Source organism: Pseudopipra pipra, chromosome 2 (assembly GCF_036250125.1).
Source record: "Pseudopipra pipra isolate bDixPip1 chromosome 2, bDixPip1.hap1, whole genome shotgun sequence".
NCBI lineage: Eukaryota > Metazoa > Chordata > Aves > Passeriformes > Pipridae > Pseudopipra > Pseudopipra pipra.
In genome coordinates, this window is record NC_087550.1 from 24,701,015 (window position 1) to 24,708,945 (window position 7,931).

Genomic DNA, 7,931 nt, shown 5'->3' on the forward strand with positions numbered 1-7,931 from the left:
AAATGATTGTTTCGGTGCACTTCTTTTTATTCTTCTTTTTAAAAACAGTGAAGCAGGCAGGATTGAGGGTGCAAATCTTTTCCTAGTGTTCCTCTGAGCTGATGGGGCTCCACTGTGCCTCAGCAGCAGGACTTTTCCTAAACCACGCTGCTGAAAAGTGCATACCACGCTGTAATGCAGTCTCTATATATAGGCTGTAAAGAGCTTTTGGAAACCATGAGGAAAAGAGCTATTTGATGTTCAATAAATTATTAATTGTTATTAGTTACTATCTTGACAGGTTTCTGTTGCTCAGCTATCCTCCATCTCCAATTTGGGGGAAGGGTAGCTTGTTTCCCTTCTTCATTCTTGATTCTTCCCTTTTCCCCTTTGCCCCTGGCCCACTTTGGGACCAACTATCTCTGCATCTTTCTGCCTCTTACTGACTGAGAATGGATTGGATCTTAGTCTTCCTCCAACTTCCCCATACGCACAAGGGGTTGGAAACAACAGCATAGTAGTGCCTCAGAGCAATCAACACCCCGACAGGAACCACTATAATCTGGATCCTGCCTTCACATCCAAAGCAGGATTTCACACAGCTACTCACTTGTGCTGGCCCCAGTACCTCATGTCTGAGAACAGAGTAGTACTCTGGGCCATTCACCCACAGCATTTCATCTCTTTGTGCATTTATTATATGCCCAGAAAAGCAGAGATTCTTTTGCAGGGTGTGTTTGAGCTCACCCACCTCTTGTGATGAAAACAGCTCTGCATGAGACTGCTACGTGCATGTCAGCTTTATCCCATATGGAAGGGCTTGGTACAGGGTACACAGGTATGGCAAAGGTGAGAGGTCACTGGGAGGCAGTGTAGCATCTGCCAGGATTAAGCAGAGGGCAGCTCAAGGCCATCCATCCTCTCTGCTTGGACTCTAGCATCCTCTTACCTATTTTTGAGGTTACCTAAAACATACTTTTCTTTTAAATTCTCTGAGATGAAGTTAAAGTCAGAACACATCCCTTTACTCAGCTCTGCCTGACAGGCACATGCCTCACAAAACACAAACCGCTCCTCAGGGGAGGAGTGAAGCAACTGTGACGTTAAATCTGACGCTGTGTGGCTGAGGGATGACCATAACCACAGCTCTGTGCTGAGCCATTCTATACGTGGCCTCATGAGCATGTGCCCTGAGTCACTCCAGCCCCCAAGTGAAAACAGGAAGAAGGACTCACCCTTGTCCCTAAAATAATCAAAGTTTTCAAACCCTCCATACAAAACCAGAAGTGATGCTTTCTTCACTGGTGGAATAAAAGCATTAATTTAATTTTGAGTTTAACATGAAAACCTCAAAACATCATACCAGAAAAACACAGTATACAGCAAGGCTCTATAAGGAACCAGCTTGAAGTCACAAGTCTTTCAGGCAGCAAAGAGGCATCACACAGGCTACCTTGAGCATGAACAGCAGCTCCATCTAGCACATGCCCCAGATCACTGTGTCTATTTGCTTGTCTCATCATTTGAAACAGGCAGGCTACTCAATTTACAGGGAAGCAGGATGCCTCTTGCCTTCACCACACTATGAAAAATATATCCCATTGTCAGCCATGAGTGCAGCTGTACTACTGTGAATATGATTTACCTGCCACGGCCGATGAAGACAAACGAGCTTTGGTGTGATTTCAGAAGCCAGGATAAAAACCTGCCCGGGTGAGTCAGAGGGAGAGACAACCACCTATACTATCCATACTCTCATGTGCAACTATACGCATGGCAACTGTGCACGCAGAAGCACTGAAGACTGCAAACAAGCTGTTCACACAAGGAAGTGTATGAAACTTTTTCTGGTCATTTGTTGGATATAAAGCACTTAACACAGTTAGGGTTTAGAAAAGCATTTCTAGACAGATGACCTGATTTGAATAGTTAATTCCAAACTTCCTCAAGCCAAGAACAAATAACTGGAAATAACTTCACCTACCATTTAAATCATGAGGATTAATTGCGAGATAGGGCGCATTCCTCTTTGTAGAGAAAAGGAGGTGAAGAGAATAACAAAGGCAGAAGACCAGCATTTTTGCATCCCTATTCCAGAAAAACTAAGAGGAATATTTTTCATTTTATTCTAGAGAAAATAACCCATCCCCAGAGTACATGTCTATAGTTCTTGCTTCTGGGAAGAGTGCACCAGAGTATAAAAAAGAAATTCAGACGTAGAAACGAAATAGATTTATTTTTTTTTTAAAGTAGCAAACTTAAAACATTGCAAAAGGTTACAATGATTTAGAACACCCAGTCTGAGCGGCCACGCTTGGCTGTTCTCTGAGTACGTGTGAGGTGACTCTGCACACAGGGCTTTTGCAATGGCCAGAAAAATTGTGCTGCTTGCAGCCTCTTGCATTTCCCTGCTATCTTTATGAGACGCGCACAAAAGAAAATTACCTGCTTGCCATACAGGCACATGGCACAGATCAGTTCGTGCTCCTCTGTCACAGTAAAGCCAAGTGCAACGTGGACGGAATAGCTGCTCCCCTGCCTCCTGTGAGGGAAGAGAGGTCAGCCATGCAGCCTGTCCTTACATAGTTTTCTGAGAATAGTTTATGACCAGGTTAACACTTTTTAAAGTTGTTGGTACGTAGAATTGCTTGGGTTGGGAGCTTCAAAGGCTGTCTAATCCATTGTATGCCCGTACCCTCCAACGGGGCTGTAGATATGCACCTACCTGTAATACATCACTACGTTAGCCTCTATGTGCTTTGTAATTTCAATTCTATTATAATTGTCAAGCTGTGGGTGTGCACCTTTTCCCTGTTGGACAGACTCTGTGGTACCTCTATCAGCAAAATCTAATTGGCTACCAGCGTTCTGTTACTTCTATAAAGTAGCTGTCACAAAGGTGACACCATAGTGTCAATGCGACTGATTGGCTGGCATGGTGAAAAGTAGTTACATGGAATACAGCCTGCTTTAGCAGGAGATAAACTAAATTGCAGAAAATCACTGTCTTCATACACACAGATCACGCAGATGGGAAGAAGGTACTCACTCAGTCACTCTAATATCAAAATCACCGCAGAGGAAGACAGCTGTGCTCAGGCTTCCTCTAGGCAGCCAGGAACTAGCTTATATACCTCCACTAAAGAGATCCCTTGTTATCCTTTTGCATCAGCTACCAAACATGGAGAAACAGAGGGATTATTGAAGGACACAGAAGGTCGTGATAATGTTATCGTAAGTGAATGGACAAACTATCATTATCATGACAGAAACTGGGCTACAACTACCGTTGACCAAATTCTTCGCTAATTTGTTGGCCCAGAAAAATCCACATTGAGCAAGGTGGGGGAAAAAGTCATAGTGACATATACACAAGGGGAGCAATGTATCAATGGCACAGTTGCACTAGATGGATACAGGCTGCTATTATATGGGGTCTAGAACACAAAATAAAGCCTTTCCTGAAAATATAGAATTGTTGTGAGGGCCCTTTAGATGAGATAGATGTATGACAGTCCAGTCTCATCACTTACTCTGTAGAGCTAGGATATTACTGAAGTATCACTGAGCTTAAGCTAGGCATGATGGTTTCAAGAGGTACAAAATTAGGGATCAGTTAAGGAAAGCAGAACTCACATTGGCTCTCCCTCCTGGAGTAATGCCTGGTATATAGTACTCTTTGGTTGTTCTACTCAAATAGATAATTTTAGAATATTTCGGTATTGTTATTCAAGTTGACAATTGCAAATGACCATGAAAAAAGAGTCTACCTAGGCACATTACGAAAACTTCAGCTGAAGCTGTGGTTGTCAGTACATTTAGGAGTATGGTGTTCAGTTCTGTTGTTATTGAGAAAAAGTGCAAGGGAACATCAAACAACTTGAATGCAACCAAAAAATAGACTCTTTTGGAAGAATATAATCCTCATTTACTCTCCTCTAAGCAAAAAATGAGCTGGTAGTGACCTGCAGATGGGACATGAAAAGAGCTACATGAGAAGACTTTCCAGGAACTGTAGTTACAGTTCATCCTGTTGTTTTCACCATAGTCAACATCACCTGTTAGGATTATTGAAAAAATTCTCTCCAGCCTCTTGATCCTTGAATTCCAATTATCATTGCTATTGAAAACTCTTTCATTGCCAGTGCTGCCCTGCCTACAAGAGAATGACAACAGTAACATGTTTCATCATCCCCTGGTAGATGCTCTGAATGCAAGTACACTGTGATTTGAGAATCAGATGACAAGCAAAAATGTAGTCATTTGACCAAAGCCTGTCCTTAACTGGACAATCTAGGCACCAGCCATATTCAAGTGGCTGAATATGGAGCTGAATCCTGCTTATGGAGTAATAAGTTTTGAAGCAGGCGAAGGAGAAGGGCAACTCCTCATCCACCACTATAAGACACAACAGACCCCTGGCAGGTCCACTGTTTTGGTGCATCTCTCATTTGGAGAGTAAATTTTGGGGAAGAAATGAAGCTGAAATTTTTAAAACTAGCATCCTTGGATCCTACTGCTTCCCATTACTAAATCCGCCCTTACGACCCCTGCAAAAGCAGCAAGGAAGATGTTCTGTACACAGCAGGTAATATAGAGAACCTACACATCCGGTGAGTCAGAACATTCAAGGTGGAACAGTGAATTTCCTCTCACATCTCAGTTTTTAATTGTGTGTAAGTTTCTCAGTAAATATCTTTTCTTCCTGAAATTTATCATGACTAGATCACCTGTCAGAGGAAAATGCTTCTGGGGGTAAATTATATGTCATTTGGAAAACAGTTTTCAGAAATAGAAGTCTTGTAAAAGTAAAAAAAAAAAAAAAAAAGTCTAGTTTCTTCAAAACTATCAAAGGTTTCTCCATCAAAAAGAGGAAAACATGTTATGTCTGTAAACTCTACATTTGTTTTATTCATTATTTTCCCTTCAGAAAGTTCTCTATGCAAGATTCATTCCTGAAAGGACAGCAAGGTCCTTTCTACATTAAGAAAACGTGCTCTATATTGATGCAATTGCATTGGTGCCAACTTCCTTAATGCAGGCAGCACTTCAGCTGACCTTGAAAACCAGAGAATCTTTCCAACAGGGTTACAGACTTGCTGGAGGTTATGTGCGGTATGTAACTTCGAAAAACTTGAGTCTTTATGCTAGTTTTTCTATATAGCAGGAATGTTAATTCACCTCATATTTTTCTTGTGCGTGTCAGACAATATTCTAGGACTACAGACGGAGGCGAAGAGTTTGCTGCACCATGCCTGGGTGTTAGCTACCTGTTGTGGCAGCTCTTCTTCATTCCTGTGCATGAAGTCCAGGTGGAGGGCAGTGAGAAAGAAAGAATTAAGGAATTGCTATTGGTTTCTCCAAGTTTCCCATCAACGTCAGATTCAAACCATTTGAAGTTATTAGATGTGGAGCATTCTGTTGTCATTTTTCTCCTGTTTATATTGCCCCCGCAAGCAGATAAAATAAAGGAAGTGAAATTACAGTTCTGGAGGGCTTCTCTTCCCTTCTTTTTTTGTGCTTATGTCATTCTATTTGACTGTTCTTCTTGACTGCCCAGGAACTGTCACTTGTATAGCATCCAGGGGGTCTCTAGCAATCCAGTGACAAAAAATAATATAGTGGGGGAAAAAGTCACTCAAGAGGCAGATGAAAGAAGTGGTGAAGCCAACATTAAAATAAACCCAACAACAACAACAAACAAAAATAAAAACAAACAAACAAAAAAACCCAAAAAACCAAACAAAAAAAGGAAAGCAGTGGGGCTGGAATGGTTGCAGTTGTCTGTGTGCTCTGGAAATATCAGTAATGATGAAGTGGAGGCAATATATTGTTTTGAAACCCTCTCTGACCCTTTTCCTATTCTCTGCCACTCTAGAGATGAACTGTGCACACTGGAAGTTTCTTTCTCTAACCCCCTACACCATCTCTTCCTTTTTCCTGTGATTTAACAGATATGGTAACCTTTGTGCGTTTTATTGTACACTCAGGAAATAAAATTCCACTCAGTTAAGCCACATTGTGAGTGGAAGGGCAGCCATCAACTCAGGTGGGCTTAGAGTACAGCTGCTCAGAAAATCCAAATCAGGCAGCATCTACACTCCATCACAAGAATTGCTCCACTGTCCTTTACCTGCCCTGACTCCAACCTCTTATTTAACGGTAACCTGCAGCTACCTAAACTACTCAGAAAACAAAAACCCAGATCCCATATCTCCCATATCAGGTTTAGGGAGAATGACTTACCTCCTTGGCTTGGAGGTCTGTGAATACACTACTTTATAGGATAACCTAGAGTTCCGGAGGAGAGATGAGATGGAAGAGGTCAACCACATTAGATTCCTAGCACTACATGTTAAGGCAATTTTTTCCTTAAACAGAAGACCGGGAATCACCGAGAAGGGTTCTCTGAGTTTTGGAAAGACTGATGTGTACAAGGGCTTCTGGGCTGATCAACAAAGTGCCCATTATTCTGTAACTCTATCGCTAATAAAAACATTGTAAAATATAGAAATGTCATCTATAGGGCATCACTGAATTACAGTTCTGAGCCTGTGTAGAGATGAATTTGGGGTGAAGATTATAAAAAGAGGTATGGTGTTCACTGAATGAGAGCTTTCAATTCACTGTGTGGAAAAACGAAGAGCAGCTCTCATGTCTCCATCATAAATCCCTTCAGATGACTAGTTAATAAGCATATTGGAAGAGCCATACAGTCCCCTCACTCCTAAGGTCTGCCATCCCATTGTCCTTCTGTGTGAGAAGGTGTGAACACCCTTGCAATGCTTTGATCTGGCTCTGAGAAGCCAGTATTCCCCTCAGTCTAGAACTCCTTCAGGAAGGCATTCTCTGGGTCACTTGGGTGGACCTTTCTTTGAATCTTGTACCTCCGCCATGGAGATAGTTGAATTCCTTGGCTTGAATGATGCCCACCATTTGAGCATTTGTTGGGTGGAGTGCTGGTACAAAGTGAGAGAAGTGCTATTTCTGGGCAATTTCAGCCTGGCCATAAATCTTGTGTCACAGATCAAGCCAAACTGGTAATAAATCTCTTAAGGCTTCTAGGACACAATGCCAGATCCAGACCTTGGAAAATGGAGTACAATTCCATTGGCTGCCAACACTTGTTTGCATGAGATTTTATCTCATTCCTTCTCACTATCCCCAATACCAATGTCTTGTCTGCTTTAGCTGACTCTGAAGTAAATGTTGCTCCGAAAAAGAGAACAGCAGTCTAGAGATGGCCAGAAAATGCTATTTTCATACTATTTTCTCATATTATCAAAAGTTTTCATTACACACCACGTATAATATAGCTGGAGGCATAGCAGGTTCAGGACAAAGCCACAGTTCTAAATAAATATTCTTCTTAGCCCTTTCTGCCAACACCTCTAAGGTCAAAGTCTCTGGCTGCCTAGCTTGTCTTAGAGTATCCGTGGGACATCACGAGAGTGGCCAAAAAGAATTAATGCAGCACTCCCAGACCCTTAAGCACCTCTGGACTTCCCCTGAAAGAACATGGATGGCCCCTGTCACAGGTTATTTCCCTCCATAGGAACATAACTTTGTGAGAACACATACCAGAAAGCTACAGATGGTCTACATCATCACACACAGTGCATCTCCCACTGCTGCTCTCTCACGTACATATACTGTCCACCAAAACTTCTTTGGACAGCCTAAGGCATCCAGATATGGTCAGTAGGGTGCTAATAGAGTGAAGCTGATCGGATGATCTCAGCAAGCTTTATGGCTTTTACACATCCTAGGGGACTCTCCACTTCCAGAGCTGCAAGAGCCAACCAGGGAAGATATCTTAGGATAAATTCCCCAGCAGGCATGTGTAAGACTGCCTAGTTTCTGAGTCAGTCAGTTGACAATTGAGTCATTGCCCACTGGAGGGAAAAAACCAAGACCTGTCAAAGTTGTTTTTCAAAAACAAGAAGGAATGA

At 42.1% G+C, this 7,931-nt stretch overlaps 1 long non-coding RNA gene across 1 annotated transcript; it reads left to right on the forward strand.

Annotated features, from left to right (window-relative positions):
* Positions 1-3,031: 3,031 nt before the first annotated feature.
* On the forward strand, positions 3,032-5,464 carry LOC135406693 (uncharacterized). Its single transcript, XR_010426420.1, has 2 exons — positions 3,032-3,213; positions 5,186-5,464. It is a non-coding gene; the product is annotated as an uncharacterized LOC135406693 (long non-coding RNA).
* Positions 5,465-7,931: the final 2,467 nt, after the last annotated feature.